The sequence below is a fragment of the Notothenia rossii genome (genome assembly GCF_949606895.1).
Source record: "Notothenia rossii genome assembly, chromosome: 2".
Taxonomy (NCBI): domain Eukaryota; kingdom Metazoa; phylum Chordata; class Actinopteri; order Perciformes; family Nototheniidae; genus Notothenia; species Notothenia rossii.
Window position 1 is genome coordinate 49,285,760 of NC_136904.1, and position 18,956 is coordinate 49,304,715.

An 18,956-nucleotide genomic window follows, 5' to 3' on the forward strand; every position below is an offset into this window, starting at 1 on the left:
AATGCATCCACGCAGGAGCCCAGCACAGGGAGAGTTAGAGGGATTCAAAAGACAATTAAGAGTGGTAAAAAGGAACTGGAGCCTATTTCTGTTGTTGGACACAAGATTTGAAATAAAATGTGTTTTTGCATATTTAACAGCCCATGAAACAGAACTGTAAATCGATTTTCAATTTCTTTATGGATATTTTACAAATCACTCCCCTTTTAAACTGTATTCTTTTTTACTGTCATATAGTATTTCATACCTGTTTTTCATTTATGCTCTTGTTTTTTCATACCTATAATGATCATATAAACGTGTGCCTCAAAAATATTTATTTACATTAATCGATTCGTGTCCAAACCGTTTTGAGATCCACTGAGATAACTTAGACCAAAATTAACTATCCAAACACTGGTGAATGAGGTATCATACCTCATTCACACCAACGGTGTTTCAGGACCGGTTCGGAGCTGGAGCTTGAAAAGCACCGGGTTTTCCTGTTCACACCGCAGCGGAGCAGCCTCTTAGCTCCGGAATCCGGTTCGTTTCAAACACCAAAAAATTGTCCGGCTAGAGCAAAGGCACCGCATACGTCACGCTTACGTCGAGGCGGGGGCAGGGGCGGGATCAACTTCTGAACAACAACAGAAAGCCCGCGTTTTATCCAGTTTGTACACAACGATCGAGAAACTTAACAAGCAGCAGTGGTCCACTGAAGAGACCAGCTACCTACTGGGAGTCCGGTCTTCTGAAGAGCTACAGAGGAAGCTGGAGCACAATCGGCCATTGTTGTTTTTGTCGGTGTGAGCTGTGAGGGGTTTCCGCGCAGTTTGGCTTTATGAAGCAGGCACGCAAACGGTTACGTCATGACCAAGCGGCAAACTTTGGGGAAGAGCCGGGACACTAATACGGAAGTGCCACACACTGCAGTTCATATATTGGCCGATAGGGACTGACTGCAGAAAGGAGCAATTTCCATAGGCCCCCATGTTAAAATGCCCAACTTTACAGCATAACAAAAACATGTTTCTACCCTTGGATGCAATAAATATTATTATGAATATCGTTAGATTCCACCTGGTCAGTTCATCCAGGGAACACAACTTAAAGCCAGCCGTGGTTGTTAGTTGTTCATGCTTATATATCGGACTATTGTGACTCGCTCTGCGGTTAAAATAGACGGTGCATGAATGCGGTTTTGCGGTAAGTGAAATTCGAGTAATTTATTTATGTGTTACGTAACACACGTAGCTACGTAATGAATGTTAAGGCTTGGGTTAGCGTGTAAGCAAGTGGTAGCTACATAGGTGCTAACGATGCTAATCGTAGCCTCCAAGTTAAAATCATAGACTGTATATATAAAGGTTAAAACGAAATAGACAAGTTTTAAGCGTTAAGTGGGATAATACTGTAGAACAAACCGCTTCTGTTTGAGGTTGATAAAATAAGGTCATCCTTGTAACTTAGAGAGGTATTTTATTATGTAGGTAGGAACTGTATGCATCGCTAAGGTTAATTTAAATTGGCTATGCTCAAGTATGTAGACAAGCTAATGTCGAAGTAGTGTATGTGAAATCAACCTCACAATAAGATGTGTGTATATTACAATTATTAATGTCATATTTCAAGATGATTACTTTGATATTACAATATGGTTGGTTGAGCTGGAGTTCATTATTGAGCTTACACGTTAACGTCACAGTCATCTGAAGAACGAACCCAAACCTTGTTGTTTTTATTAATTGCATTAGCAAATGGGTATCAAATAAACAGTAAGCATTGGTAACACAACTTCCAAAGTTACAGTAAAATAAAAAGGACCCTGACTCGGACAATACACAATCCAACATGTTCAACAGAAGATAATCAGTTATATTGTTTGTACACATGGTACTTTACATATATATCTGTTTGTTTAAGGTGTCCAGGTGATGCAGACAGGTTGGACCAGAGAGTGAGAGACAGAACTGGAATCCTCACAGCAGTGAACTTCAGCTCAGGTACAAAGACTCTTTTTTTCATACTGTACAAAGAATCAAGAAAGATATTGGTTTAAATGAATGAAGTATTGACTTCAATACACTGATATACATTCCATTAAACAATACTAAATACTAGATCACCTACACATCAGTTAAGTTGAGTTTTTTCCATGCAAAAAGTTACATTTAGATGTTAACAAGCAATATGATTTTGTCAGCTTTCGAATTTAATGTATTAAAGGCAAAGCTATTTAACACATAGTGAGAACTGCTACTATTTAACTCTCAATATTGTCTGTAAAAAACGTGGTAAAAGTTATTCTTTCAGTGAGACGACAGAGCAAGCTTCTACAGTTGCACTACGTTTTGATAACAGTTACATATTATTTTGATAACATATATTTCAATGTTGATGAACTTCATACTGTTCATTCATAATCTGATTGTCTTTGTAGCTCACTGTTGAAATAAAAAAAAAACATTACAATTACAAAATAATTATATCCACAGCCCCTAAACATACAAACACACCGCTTTCATAAATAACACACTTGTTCTGCAATAATATGTTTTATGTTTCCTGTAATTTTTGTTAGGAAAGGACATGCCTGAAAGACACAACATTTTCTCCTTCTCTGAGGGTCAAGAAGAACATCCAAGAGGAACATTAAAAGCTGATGCTATGAGATTTTAAGATCAGTACAGGACATTCACTAAGAAACTACTTTTATTGTGAAAACACAGTCAGCTGATCGAATGCACCTATTTCCACATCTACACTACACATCAGCTGATTATTTATATTTGCCTCACTTAATGAGCTTTACATCACTTGTGCCTTGTACCACAGAGTTTGCAACGTCACAAATAAATGGGGTCAATCTTCAGTCAGATGTGAATGTGTAATCTAACATTTTCAGTAAGAATAATGGACAAAAGGAGTGCAAATACAAATACAATTTATTGAAATGTGAACCAAAAGTTAATCAAACATATTTTAAATAAAAAGCACATATGGACAGAAGGTGTAAACCTATTAAATTTATAAGTAAACACATTTAGTCAAATAAAGTGACGGACTAGGCCTGTGCAGGTGGTATCAGCTTTGCCCAGCATGGGCTCCTCCATCAGGCCTGGTCCTCCTCGCAGAGGAAAGACCCACAGTCCTCTCCAAACCAACAGACAGGACGTTCATCACACGGAGATTTCTCCCTGAAGTCTCTGCAGCTTTCTGGACACCACGCTGTGTCAATCCGTCCACACTGAATATGAGAGGGGGAAAATGAAAATAATATATGCTCTAGACAATAAGAAATATATAAAATTGACTGTTGAGTTGCTCAGTTTTTTTAGATTGTCAATACTATTACTGTATAACTAATACATCAGGTTAAGAGGCACATTCAAATAAAGATTGGTCTTTAAATACCTTTTGTCTTTTGAATTGTTTGTCTAAAGTCAAGGATCTAGAACTGGTACTTAGTTTTAATGATACAGTCTGGTTATTATGCTGTTTTGGAGGAGGCCTCACAGGTAAGAGCACACTGAAAAAAACGGGGAGTAAGATTTACTTAGGAACATCGAGGTAACAAAACGCACGCCTAAGTAACCTAAGTAAATTTAACAACGTATATTTCAAATAGCTTCTACTTACAGTTAAGAAGTGTTTGTTACTAAAGGCACTTAAGTAAACTTTACTGTCACACTCAGTTTTGTAAGTACATGTTATTTACTATTGTATAGTAGATTTTACTTAAGATTACATGTGCATCTTATTACAAATCTCGAGTAAAAGATATTTGGCTTTTCAGGTTATTTTTACTTGCTATTCTTATCTTTCATTTAATAAATATCTAGGTAATATTTAAATATAATTATTAAGTAACATCAAATGCAATTCTTATTCAATAAAACTGTTTTACACTTTTAAAACAACACTATTCTGCCCCCACTCCCGTAGCGGGGCAGACAGACAACAGGAAGAACACTCGGCTTTAGAAGTTCCGTTTTAAAGTTTTACTCAGAAAGCACTGTACAACTGGACACACAAGAAAATGTACATTCATTTCAAGCATAGCAATCATTTAACATATTATCATACATTTCACGCGTGTGTTAACCATATCATAAACGATGCGTTAGCTTCATGCTAACCCCTTTGGGAACTTACATTGAAAGGCTAGCGGTTAGCATACATCGTTGCAACTATGAATTAACAGCAGTATTTCCACCATTTAACAATGTATCCCTCAAACATACTCTTCATTAACAATGTTGAAACAACAGAGCATAGAAACACTTACAGGCATAATGTTTTCTTAGACAACAATGCAGAGTAAAAACGTGCGTCTGAATACAAGAGACCAGCGCCAAGAGACGAGTTCTGCATAACTACGGCAACACTGAAAGTACAATACATAACTCAAAGCACTGTAATTACCATTTGTACCCACTAGGTGTCCTTTTGACCTAAACACAAACATATCAATTTTTGTTCTGTTGTCTGATACAAGCCATGATTAATCTACAGTTTACAATGATTTTAACAAATACTGCACATACATCCGTTAAATTAAACAAAGCAGGCGCAGAAACACATTGATATACTGTCACTCAGAGGTCCAAGGAGTATCCGGCCCTTTTCTTAAGTAAAACTATTTATACCACACTGTAAGAATACTCTATTAAAAGTGAAAGTCTGGTAATGAAAATGTTACTTAAACAGGGATGCAAACACACGTATGGTGAAAAAAGAGAGAACTATTCGAAGCAGAAAAAAAACTGCGTAATATACCATCTGACAAAGGCCTGTGCTATAATGCTTCAATTAACTGGCTATTCTTTATAATATACTCAGATCAATAGGAGACAGAGATGTTAAGTTATAAATCAAGGGTTTTTATTATTATTTACAGCAGGGGTGGGGAACCTTTTTCCTTTCAATTTTTACAACATCCTCCGAGGGCCGTACAAATGATTGAACTGCTTAAAAAAACTAAAATCACAGCCCATTAATTTGGCCTTTCTTTCATGCTGTGCAAAGAAAAAGCTACCTCTTAATCCAGATATTTTACCATGACTCGCGCATGCACGCACGCACGTGCATGGTTGTGGCAGAAAGATATGGACACAAGATGTGTGCAAATGTATTAAGTATCCTATCCATGTGAACATGATTTAAGTGGGGGGGACTTTACCTCCTCTAGTGGGGTCCGGGGGCATGCTCCCCCAGGAAGATTTTTTTTTAAATATTGAAGTTAAAAGCATCAATCTGGTGCACTTTGAGAGCAACCTGAAGAGATCTATGGATACATCTCAACACCCATATGAAACAGAACTGTAAGCAGATTCTTCTTTTTGGATATTTTACAAATCACCATCAAACCCTTTTAAACTCTATTCTTGTTATTTTTAACAACTTTTTTGTTACTGTCATATTGTATTTTATACCTGTTTTTCATTTAGACTCTAATGTCTCATTAATAACTATAATGATCATATCAAGGTGTGCCTTAACCTCACTGAGCTGAGGTTATTTTAGCCTCTCAGGAGAGAGCTCTCTTCCACCTGGTTGTAGAAAAGCTCTTTAAAGAGCATCTTGCAGGTTTTTATTTTTTCTACATTTATGCTTAAACTTGCTTGAAAATTACAATTAAAAAAGTGAATGCAGGATTTGATATGTTTTACGAGACATAAGGGCACGAATTCAGAGGGAAAGGAGCAATTTTGAGCTCTGCTCTTAAAAACGGCTTTTTTTTAAGGTCATAGGTCAAACGCGTCATATTACATAACACAGGGGACACATCTCCGCTCTCTGACCGCGGGTATAGTAGAGTTGCGTTGAGTAGAGCGGTTGTGTTTTAAGGAGCTGGTATTTTTCGGTAGTTTTACATTGTATTTCACCATTTGTAATTATGGTGCAGTATTGTGTTTGTGCAGGTTGCACAAATACCAGCCTGTCAGGACATCGAGTCCACAGTAAAAAGGACCGGAGCTAGCGTTCGTTCCTGGGTGCGTTGTGCATCCACCTCCCTGCAGCACATACTCTCCACAGCTTTATCAGTAAACCGTATTACTTCTCTCTCCCCCCCCTTCGCTGCTCTATCTCTCTCCCCTCCGGTACACGGCACCGTAAGACTAGTGTGGAGTTGCATTAGGTAACGCTTTGGTGGCTGTAGGCCTACTGCTCCAGCCGTCTCCTTTGTGTTTGTTTGTTTCCCCCTGTCTGTGTTGTTTGTGTGTGCGTTGTGGCTGTCACTCCCGGCTCCCGGCTCAACCTCCACTCACCTGCTGCAATCAGCTGTGCACCCTCCCCAACTACACACCTGCTTTCCATCAAGCCATTTACAACGGCATATCAACGGAGGCTCCACAACCTTTCTCCGCCAGATCGTCAAGTATCAGCCGTATCTCGCGTCTCTCCTCCGGTACACAGCACCGTAGTGTGGAGTTGCATTAGGTAACGCGAGATACGACTGATACTTGCGCATTCGTTTCTGTTACGGATCAGTATCAACAGTCCTGCCAGTAACGTTACTATATTATCAATGCTGCTTTAGTTATAGCCTGATATATGATAGCTAACTTTACAATGTTGTGATGTGACGTTAGCTAACATTCTGTAGCTAACGCCGGTCACTTACCAAGTTCTCCACTGGTTCTCCTCACACCACAGCTCAATTTCTCTCCGATGGCCGTTATTTCTTCTAATCCTTGGCTGCTCCTGGTCTCTTGGACGCCTAGCAGGCTCATAATTATAAGGTTGTGGTCCGTCATATGCATTCGAATATTCATGTTCAACTTCTTCTGTGTCTTCTGTGTCGAAACTAGCATTGGGATCCATGTTTATTAATACGTTACACCTGCCGCTCTCCCCCTTGTGTCCCCCGTGTTACGTCACACGCGGGAGGTCACGTGCCGAGGCTTTTTTATGCGGAAGTGAACATTTCTTACAAAAACGACGCCAGATGTCACTGTTGTGTATATTTCTGTATATTTTTTTGAAAATCTAGTGTATTCATCTTTTTCCTACACATTTATTCACAGGTGTCTTTAACCTGGAAGTTGCTCTTTAAATTCGTTAGCATAGCTCGCTAACCAGATGCTAATAACAACAGATCGCCACTGTGCTTACAACTAAAGACAGCCACGCAAACACTGCGGTGTGTACGGCTCCTTATGGGTACAGCAATATTTGAAGAGCTGGAGCGGCGTTCCGGTGCTCTCCGTCAGCACTCTAGTCTACACTCCTTTCCGACGAGACATATACCATGTGAAGACACGTTACGCTCGTGTTGTGTTCAAGGAACCTGCCCTTGGCCAGGAAAAACAGGCACTCGCTTGTTTAATTATTTTGCGGTCTAGATTTCTTCTTCTTTTTTGAAGTGAAAAGTTGTCCGTTAGTTGGACCCCAAAACGAAAACTCTTCGGTTCTCCGCGAAATACACAAGTCACCCAAATCAGCGTTAAAAAAGCGGGTGGCGCCGAAAAGCGACTAATTTGCATCACTCTTAAAAGGTCCCATGTCATGGCCATTTCCACTGATCATAATTCCATTGTTGAGGTCTACTAGAATAGATTTATATTGTGCAATTTTCCAAAATCACTTTGGTTTCTCATACAGCATCTCTGTAAACTATGTGTATTCACTGAATTTCACCCTCTGCCTTTAACGGCTCGTTGTAGCTCCAGTAGCTCCAGCCCCCACCCTCCCTGTGAGCACAGTGTGCTCTGATTGGTCGGGACGTTGTGAATCGCGCTGAGCTCCGTGGAGGTGTGGTTTCCTTGTTTAGCGACAGCGAAACACAGCCAAACTCACCCTGAGCACACACAAAGTCACAGCCGAAGTAAAAACAATAAGTGTGGCTTGATATTGAGTAAGAAAAAGGTTGATAAACGCTGTGGAGAATGGGTCTGCAGAGAGAATTTCGCCACGATCCCAACTGTCTGTTATCAGCCTGCGGCCAGGGAGGAGAGATCAGCAGAACTGCATGCACTGAGTGTGTGGGTGAGGAAGTCCGTGGATTGGTCAATTTGGACCAATCAGCGGGGGCTTAACATAACGGCTCCGCGGACGTAACGTAACGGATCCACGGATTGGTCCATTTGGTTCCGGGTAACGCATGACATCATGCGGTACCCGGAAGAATCTATGGACAGTGACGTATCTCCAACGAGGCGTTTTGGGGAGGTATTTTCTGTGTTAGAGTTTTACTCTCTACAGGGTGTACTTTGAGGGTTTTTGACTCTGCAGACCGTTTACATGCAGAAAAACCTTCATAACACACAAGGGGACGGGTAATAACCGGAAACCATGACATGGACCTTTAAGTAAAAGTATAATTAGCTAAATGCTGTTTGAGTATTGAGTAAAAAGTACCCTGTAGTAATTGTAGTAACCCTTGAGAACGTAATAGCTCAAGGATTTCTAACAATATTTACATTTTTTTGTAAATTAAAAAACAGAACCTTATACTTGATCAACTCTATATTAGATAGTGAACCACAAAGTACAATATTTTCCTTTGATTTGTAGTGGAGTATAAAGTGCAATGAAAAGAACATTCTCAAGTACCTCAACATTACACCACTGCTTCTGCAAAGATGTGGACTTTCAAGAGAAATGTGGAGGAAATTCAGTTTAAGAAACATGTTTGCAAACGACAGAAGCGTATTTCAACTTTGATATGTTACTTAAGTTCATTGCGTGGATGATGTCCGTGAGCAGAAGGCAGGCGTTCACCCTCATCAAGCACCGCCGATCCCTCGATGGAGATGGACACGTTGGGAGGTGCGGCGTCTTCTTTTGCTGCACTTCATGGGGGACATGGATCTTCACGACACTCAGCATAGTCTTTTTTCCACGATATCTTTGCCTCCATTCTGTCAAAACATGTAAATCAGTGTTAACATACAATACTGTAAACCTTTCTGTGAATTTACTAAAAACTGATTGGGTTGAGTTAGCTATTTAATTTAGTGTTTAAGTAGCCATGTTCTTTTTAAGCAGAGGGGATGGGGTAAGCTTCAAAGGCTATGCAGTAGCTACAGTGTGGATATGGGAATTTATATTAATTCTTATTTGTTACGGTCAAAGTATGACCACAAGTAAGGAAGCTCAGTTCATTAAATGTTTGCCTTGTTCCCAACAGGAAGTAAACCTGATTAAATAATTGGGTTCTACAAGCTCAAACTATCAATTCTCCTGAAAAACACATTTTGAATCAGAATATATATATCAATATTATACAGTTAAATTAGATTCCAATGTACTTTATCTAAATGTTAACTTAAAAACTGGAGACTGAAGAGGTTTTTCACATACTGGCAAGATGTAGCCTACTTACTTTTAGAGTTTAGAGAATAGAGATATTCATGTACAAACAGAACAGCAGGCATTTTAACACAAATCAAGCAGAACATTTACCTGGTTCTCTTTAATCAGCTTCTCTGCAGACTCTTCCAGAAGCTCCATCAGGCAGGACGTGGTGCTGTTTTAACAGACATGTCGATTATTGTAGCGAACACACATTACTGTAAGTACAGAAAGATACTGGAGACAAAGAGTACACCTTAACTTCAATGTAACGCGCTACGGAAGGAGGCACCAACAGTTCAACTTCGCAGTAATCTTCCTGGATCACCCCTCTGGCCGCATCACAGACTGCCCCACAGAGTCCATGGCAGTGAATGTGACATACCCTTCTTTAAGGAATCTGGTGCCGCTATCTGTCTCAGTGTACACAGGAAATAAAAGCACACATGTGCATCACACACAGTCGGATGCATGTGAGTGAACGGACTTGACTTCCATAGTAAAAGGAAAACTCAGTTTGGCAACACACTGCTAACTACCGAGCAGGATTTGAAAATGTAGCGTGAACACCATCAACAGAAAAACTCTTCTGAACTACTAGTGCGGTGCCCCACTGCCACATGTGTTTTATTCAAAATATACTTACATGATTCAAAATCCACGAGTATTCATATTAGACGAGGGTCCATGCTTTCATCTCTTCTACTTCTTCTTCTTCTCTTTAATGGCGAATCGCTTCTACTTGGAGCATATATCGCCACCTACTGTTTAGTTATTAAATGTTCATACTAAATCCTTGTCCTCAGACCAGTGCTTTTGAGGAATTTGAAGATCAGCTTGTTTGCTTCATTTCTTGATTTACTTTCAAATATTGCCTTGAAATCCATTTCCTTGATGTTGAGTTGTTCCAGTGCAGTTTTCAGAATGAATCTTTGTCTGTTATAGTCCGGGCAGCTAAAAAATACATGATGTATTGTCTCTGGTTGTTGGCAACCATCACAATTGCCATTTGGATGTTTTCCAATCAGATGCAGTGATGAGTTTAGTCCAGAGTGTCCCAATTTTATCCTGCTGTTGATGCTCTGCTCTCTTCTACTACTCCCCCAAGTGCTTCCTGTTCCTACTTCCCTTTGTATCTGATATAAATGTCTTCCTTTGGTGTTACTGTCCCATAGTTTTTGCCATTGTTGCTTGATAACCACTTTAGTAAAAGATTTGACTTCTGCTCTACTGATGGGTACCATAATATCAATCTCGTTTGCTTTCAAACCACATTTTGCCAGTTGATCCACTACTTCATTCCCTCTAATGCCCACATGCGCTGGAACCCACACAAATTGAACAACAATTCCCAGATGAACTAACCTAAACATGCTTTGTAAAATTTCATGTAAAATATCCTGACGACATTCTGAAGAGAAGTTGTTTATACTCTCCAGAGCTGCACTGGAGTCAGAGCAAATGACCACTCGCATTGGCTTTATTTCCTCTACCCACTGAAGTGCTAGAGAGATAGCCATCATCTCTACTGTATATACTGCAATGTGATCACTTGTACGCTTTCCCACTTTGACTTTTAACTCAGGAACATAAAATGCACAACTCGTTAGACCATTTTCTGGATTTTTGGATCCATCAGTAAATATTTTTATAAAGTGCCCATATTGTTTATGTAGAACAGTGTTCACATAAGCCTGTACATTGAATTTGTTTTTCATTGAATGTACCCGTTTCAATAGTGATAAATCTACTATAGGTTGAGGTAGCAACCATGGTGGAACAGCTGATAACAACACCGTCGGACTAATATTCCATTCCTTAACTTTGAATTCCTTACATATTTCCGAAACACAAAAACAAAAACTTTCTTTTTTTATTTTGTTACTTTCCCAACTTGTTTGTACAGTTTGTTTAGTAGGGTGAGTATCTTTATGACCCTGTAGATTTGCCCAGTAATGAACAATTAACTGCTTTCTCCTCAAAGAAATAGGTACTTCTCCGACCTCTACCTGAAGTGCCGACACTGGTGTAGATCTTACTGCCCCACAGCATATCCTTAGTGCTTGTGCCTGGACTCTATCTAATTTTTGAAGAGAAGAGTATGCAGCTGACCCATACACTATTAGTCCGTATTCTATGGCTGATCTAATTAAGGCCGTGTATACGTTCCTCAAAGCAGCTTTATCAGCCCCCCACTTAGTGCCTGCCAAGCACCTCATAACATTTAAAACCCTTTTACATTATCTACGACTTTATCAATGTGAGTACTCCATGTGACTCTCTCGTCCAACCATATTCCCAGAAATTTAAATGTCTTCACTTTCTTTAGATCTTGTCCATAAAGTTTTAACCTAACCTCCTCACCTATCCTTTTCCTCGTAAAAAATAAAGTTTCAGTTTTTTCCACCGACAATCTAAACCCCCATGTCAGAGACCAGCTTTCAATTTCCCTAATGGCTTCCTGAATCTTAGCTACAATATATTTTACATTTCTGCCCCTTTTCCAAATAGCTCCATCATCTGCAAAAAGTGACTTACCAATATCAGATCCTACTTGTGTATATATATCATTGATCATGATAGAAAATAAAAGAGGACTGATGACACTCCCCTGCGGGGTTCCATTTTCAACTTCATGCCTTCGAGAATATGACTTGCCAACTCGGACTCTGATGGCACGGCCAAACCAAAAATCCCTAATCCAATTATATACATTACCTCCCAGACCCATAATGTCCAGTTTTATTAATAATCCTTCCTTCCACATCATATCGTAAGCTTTTTCCACATCAAAGAATACAGCTACAACACACTCCTTGTTCGCTTGGGCTTTCCTGACTTCAGACTCCAGGCACAGCAGTGGATCTAAAGTACTCCGCCCTCTTCTAAACCCACTCTGATAAGGAGTCATTAGTTCATTTTTCTCAATGTAGTATGTTAGCCTTTCTGTTATCATTCTTTCCATAACTTTACACAAGTGTGATGTCAGAGCTATAGGTCTATAACTGCCTGGACTGGTTGGATCTTTCCCAGGTTTCCTAATAGGAATAATGACTGACTCTTTCCATATTATTGGCAGCTTCCCTTTCTCCCAGATCTTATTGTACATCTCCAGCAGCTTTCCTAATTCAAAATCACTTAATTTGGTCAACATTATATAACATACATTATCTTTCCCAGGAGCAGTCATTTTACACTTACTTAATGCCCTTCTCAACTCTTGAATAGAGAAAGGTATATTTACAACACTCTGCGACGAATGTCTTTCTTCATATACATTAGGATGCTCATCTAACACTTCCTGCCTCCTGATCTTACCTTCTTCTGTTAAATTTTCCGAAGAATGAACTTTGACAACATTTTCAGCTAGAATTTCTGCCTTCTCCAAAGCACCAGTGGCAACTTCCCCTCCAATCTCTAATACTGGCAGGTTACTCTGATGTCTTATTCCCCTCATCTTCTTAATCATTCCCCATACTTTATCTAATGGTGTAGTTCTCCCAATACTTGAACAGAATCCTCTCCAACACTCACTTTTTGCTCTTTTAACAATGTTCCTTACCTGAGCCTGTGCCTTTTTATATTCTAATAAATTATGTAATGAATGTGTCTTTCTTAGCTTTCCAAACAGCCTGATTTTGTTTCGGATTGCATCATTACAGTCTTTGTTCCACCACGGTACCATCTTAACACATTTACCAAGTTTCCCAGTTTTATTCCCAATAGTTTGATTAGCGCTTTTAATTATATTTGAAGTAAATTGCTCATTTATTTCATCAATACTTTCTGCCATATCAATCTGATCCAATTCATTATCGCACAATTTAGCAAACATCTCCCAATTTGCTTTAGAAAAAGTCCATCTCATGATACCGTCTAGCTCAACCACATGATTTATATCAAACTTGATTATAATTGGAAGATGATCACTCCCAATACTGTTATTTGTCAATACTTCCCAACTGCTACCAGAAGCTAATTCACTTGTTACAAGAGTTAGGTCGATCGCAGACTCTGTTCCATCTCTAAAATTGATCCTTGTACCTTGCCCATTATTTAAACAAACTAATTCCTTTGCCTCCATTAAATCCTCCACCACCTGTCCGTTGTAATCTGTTGATCTCCCTCCCCACATTGTATTATGTGCATTAAAATCACCACACCATATTATTTCATTTCCTTGGCAAAGACTGTCTAATTCCTCTATTCTGAGTTTATTACATGGATTATAAAAATTCAGGACACAAATTTTCCTTTTATTAATCCAAACTTCTACACCCACTATTTCTAAATCATGACTGTTCTTAAAAGTTAGCTTACTATAAGACATGATTTCTCTGATAAAGATTGCACATCCCCCTCTCTGGCCATCATTTCTATCTTGTCTTATAGCAGTATATCCCCCAATTATGAAGTCCAAATGAGTCTTCAGCCATGTTTCTTGAATACAAATAACGTCTGGTTTTTCTTTTAACTGATATATATAGGTCTTGAATTCTTGTCCATTTGCAATAAGGCTTCTAGCATTCCATTGCAGAATGAGAAAAACCATTAATCTACTCAATCTGTGAATCATCATTATTGGTGGCTAGCATTTCATGTATCATTTCAACGGTTATATCCTTTATCCCCAAAAATTCACCTGCTGCCTCCACTATTGTTTTCAGTCTTGACCTCTTTTTTGTCTGTTGTAACGCAACATTCACCACTTTTCCAATAAAGGCCACAAACTTGTACTTATTAACAATCAATGCATCCTCTCCTATCACACACTTATGTGAACACTTTGTGGGGCTTTCCTTTGCCTGTGGGAGTTTGGGAAAATCTTTTGAAGAGAAAATACTTGATGCTACTTGGGATTTCCTAGCTATGTTTAGTGAAACCTTTTCTGTTGCTTCAGCATATGAGACTTTATTTTGCACTTTGTATCTCTGCACCTCCTTGGCCTTTTTCTGCACTTCACAGCCCTGATACGCAGCACTATGTTCCCCACCACAGTTACAACATTTCACCTTAGCACCTGCAGTACAACTATCATATTCATGTTCCCCCGCACATGTTGGACACCTGGGCTTAGTTGCTTTGCAATTGTCTCCCACATGCCCAAACCTTTGGCACTTAAAGCACCGCAGAGGTTTAGGGATGAATTCTCTTACTGGAAAGCTCATGCAACCGATCATTATCTTCTGTTGCATTGTTTCTTCAAACTGAAGAAGAACAGACAAACTATCCACTATCTTACCTTGATACCTAGTAGGAAGACGCTTTACTACAGTCACTTTCCCCCCTTTAATTTCCTTCTTGAGTTCTTCTATGCCTATTTCTATGGGAACTCCACTGATAACTCCAAGTATTTTCCGATTTGCTCCAGGAACATGACATTTAATTCGAACTTCATTCAGGGTCTTCATTTTCAGTAACTTTTTCTGTTGTCTTGCATTAATCAACTCAACCAACATCCGTCCTTTGCTCAGAAATCTTGCTTGTTTTATCGATCCAATTTCTTTGTGAATTGCTTTAGTCAGGGCCACTGGATGTAGCTTAGCTGCGGATTGCTCACCAAACTCCACAATCACTTTCCACTCTTCATTCTCAATCCTTTTCTTTACTTTCTTCAATTCATTCTGTGAATCAGATTCACTAAGACTGTCACTTGACATGTCTATCTTCTTTCTTGAAGTCTTTTTCCTTACTTCATTCCATCCTCCTTCAGATGCACTTTCCATATCCTCCTCTCCAGGACTCAAAGAAGCCATTCCACCAGCCGCTCTCAATCTCGCACTCACTTCAACGTTCACTCCTATCCAGGGGTGAAAGTGGTTTGAATTTCTTGCAGGTACTATAATGCTACCCCGACCTTCATTGGTTCATATTGTTCTCCTCCCGCCCCCAGCTTCATGCATCCCTGAACACAAACTTCAAATTTGTAATGTCTTTATGGGGTAGAAATTAGAAACACTTGACAATATGTATAGTCAATTATTTATTTTCAATTGTGCATACAACTTGTGTCAAAACTTAACAGACCATTAGCAAGGCATGTTGAGGGAGGTAAACTACACACTTTTCCACATTTTCCACAGAGGGCTGAAGTAGCTCTCCTCTTCTGTGTACCGGCGAGCCATGCAGCTTGTTGAGTGGGCTGCTCTTCTTCCTTTGCCCAGCCAGGTCTTCACATAAGGCAGTGGATCCCACTGTCTGCATGGTGGTCCCACAGAGCTGATGAAGAGGAGATTTGCTGCATTTGTTGTTGTAAGTTTGCTCCTATACTCAGTTATGATGTTATTCATTGTGCTGAACCCCCGTTCACAGTCAGCATTGCTTGGAGACAGTGCCACTGCCATGAGCAACTTCTTCATTTTGTTGGGAATGTTTCTTCCTCCACTGGCCTTGTATTCTGTGAATCCAAGATGGGCCTATTGTTGGTTCACATGTAGGACATCACACAAAGCCCTCACCTCATTATCTCCAAATCGAGGATTGTCATGGTCCCAGTTGTCAGGGTTGAGGACTGCCATTTGATTGATAAGGCTGTTATAAGCCTCTTTTCGGTTGGCTGCAACACTGGCCTGTGCTCTGTTTGCTGTGGTTGTGAAGAGTCTTTCTTTCATATTGTCTGCCACTGCTTGGATGAACTGAGCAGAGTCAATGATGGGAGACCTGCCAACTCTTAAATCCTCTCCCTTGAATTCCATCACTTCCTCTGCCTGACTGGCATCAACTGCATGTTGTCCTGGGTAGCAATTGAAACTTTCTATGCGTTTGACATACGTCGTCATGATGTCATGGGCCTTTGGGAGTGTGGTCTTCCTGTTCTGAAGAATTTCTGACAAGTTCTTAAGTTCAGTCAGAACATCTGCCATCAGTGCAAGACTTTTCAGGAAGTTGATGCAGCACAACTTAGAAAGCAGACCTTTGAATTTGGCCCTCTCTCTGCTGTCCCTTGTATCATCCTCTGATGCCTCACGGAAATGTTGTGCCAAGACTGGATAAGACTACCAAACTGCAGAGACTGCCCTCCATGAAGAAGCTACCCAGCGAACACTGAACACTTTTCCAATCCTCCTGAGGGCGATGTCCAGGTTGTGAGCAAATTCACTCAGCTGCCGCATGTTTTTTGGTGACTGGCTATATAATGAATATAGGCTGTCCATGAATGCCTGGAAGTCCTTTGTTCCCCCTGTCACATCCAGTGCCTGGTCAACAGCAAGCTCCAGTCTGTGATTAAGGCAGTGCCATAGTATGATGCCTGGGAAGTCATCCTGGAGCAACTTCCCAACACCTGACTTCACTCCCAGCATGACACTGGCCCCATCACTGCAAAATCCAATGAGGATTTCTCTCAGCAACTCAACAGTAAAGCCATTTTTAAGCAAGCAACCCATAATCTGTTCCTTGATATGAGGAGCAGACATACTATCCAGCTCAACCAGGTACAACGGAAAGGCAATGGGCTCCATGTCTCCATCAACACTAGCCTTCAGGAACACAATTAGTGTTGATTTGTGCCCAACACTGGTTGACTCATCAGCCAATACTGTGATTTTGCTTTTGGTCTCTATTATCTTTTTTAGAAGTTCCTTTTTCATCTGTGATGACACATGCTCAATTATGTCAACAGACAGTTTTGCTATGCAAAACACGCCCCAAATCAGCAGAATTTGCATGCTGCAGGTCAATCAGAATCTCAAAGTCTGTGAAAGGCTTGTTGTTCTTGGCCACATAATAGGTTGTCATGAATACCTTGGCAGTAGACTCAAACACAGACTCCTGACTACTCGCGTTCATGTTCAGAAGAATATCTTTATTTGCTGTCTGAATAATCTTGACTGCTTCATTATGTGCTGCAGAGTTCTTGTGTTCACGGATTTTTTTGCGCAGTGATGAAAGCTGGACATCCCTTGATGGACCAGCTGGGATTATCTTTCCATCAGCCTACTGAATAGCAATATTAACACCACGGGAGGCCATGACACCCAGATCCTTCACATCATGGCATGGGGTACAGCCTAGCCTTCCATTGTGAGCATACATCCATTCATTTTTCTGTTTGAACTGTTCATATTGTTCTTCTTTCCATATAGAAGGGTATGCAGTAGGGCTAGCATCACCTATGGTGGCTTCTGAGGGACCTGCTGCCACTTCTTCTGGCTGAGTCTCCTCTTCCTCCCTCTGGGCCTCAACTGTTATAAATTAGAATAAAGATGTATAACTAAATTCAGCAGACAGTCAAAAATGTACAAGTCTCTGTCTTTCTTTGAATTTTCAGAATATTGGTTACATAAATTAAAATACTAATAAAATAAAATGTATGCCACAATGTGCAGATTAAAATAGAAGATATCAAAGCAAAATATTTAATGTTAAAATAGTATGCTGTGTACATGTTGTGTTCTGAGTAAAATAGCCATTGACTATATAGAGCAGGGGTGCCCAATCTTTTTTTAACCAAGACGGCGGCGATCGTTGACGGGGGGGGGTTATTAACTATAGTTATTTGACCACAATATTTGAACACAATTACAGTTTATTTTATTTTCAACTATATTCTTCTTCTTCTTCTTCATATTACTACTACTACTATTATTATTATTATTATTATTATTGTTATTGTATATGTAATATTTTTCACTCCCTTCTCTTTTTCAAGTGAGGTTGCTTAACATTCAACTGGGACCCTTATGCACCCCCGTAGAACCGGGACTGGAGGTGGCCAAACTACGGCCCGCGGGCCACATGCGCCCCGTTGATGTGTTTAATGTGGCCCGTCCAATATTGGTATAAATGAGCCAGGGTTCCCGCGCTGATCTTAAAAAGCCTTAAAGTCTAAAATACAACGATCCAATTTTTATTTATGTTATCCCCCACTGTCCACACGCCGCGCGCGCCGCGAAAAGTCCCTTCCTCCCTGGTCGTCGCAGCTGCGCGTGGACGTCACCCCGCGCGCGGGAGAATGAGATTAAAACAACCCTCAGCCCGACATGAATCAAGACGGAACCAAACAATGCCCCCCGGCCCGGCTGTCACATTGATACATCATTGTGGCCCCTGAACCAAAAAGTTTGGCCACCCCTGTTGTAGGACATTAACTGAATATTGTTGTTCTACTTTTAGACATCTCGAGATCGACTGGGGATCGACTGGTTGGGCACCCCATATAGAGATACAGTTTGCTAGTTAGCTAACTTATTATATTCATCATGGCCATGTTCATGTCCATTCTCTGGGCTAAATAAGCATCATCACCTGTGTCATCTGTGGGCGTTGTTTTTCAAATTTTAAGCACATTCTGAGTTTCTTCATCTCTCTCCTTTCTCTTAAACATCTAAAGAGTCGTCGTTTGCATTTTTGCTTTAATTACCACGTAGCCTAATTTTCTAGCTGTCATTCAGTCACTCCATTCTTTTCTCCTCCCGCTATTCTGATCAAGTGGGAAAAAGCTAATATGTGACCCGCTCTATCGAAATCAGTCGGAAGTCGCAACGGCTCATTTCAAAATAAACGTGGATTTGCGTAAAAAAAATTGTTTTTCGGGGTTCGGGTGTTTTGTTTAATAAACAAAGTCTTGGCTTTCAGAATATGAAACTTGTTTCGGCAAATTCAGATGATAAATACAACTTAGAAGCTTGTAACGGCATAATTACAAGCGAAGAACGGAGTAACTTGAGGTCACA

General features: G+C 40.1%; 1 long non-coding RNA gene across 2 annotated transcripts; it reads right to left on the reverse strand.

Annotated features, from left to right (window-relative positions):
* Positions 1-1,692: 1,692 nt before the first annotated feature.
* Positions 1,693-10,764, reverse strand: LOC307030233. 2 transcript variants are annotated; one of them, XR_013805580.1, is made up of 4 exons: positions 9,929-10,764; positions 9,394-9,695; positions 8,661-8,849; positions 1,693-3,229 (listed from the first exon to the last, which is right to left on the reverse strand). It is a non-coding gene; the product is annotated as an uncharacterized lncRNA (long non-coding RNA). The 2 variants fall into 2 exon arrangements; XR_013805581.1 differs by lacking the exon at positions 1,693-3,229 and having other exon boundaries at positions 3,969-8,849.
* Positions 10,765-18,956: the final 8,192 nt, after the last annotated feature.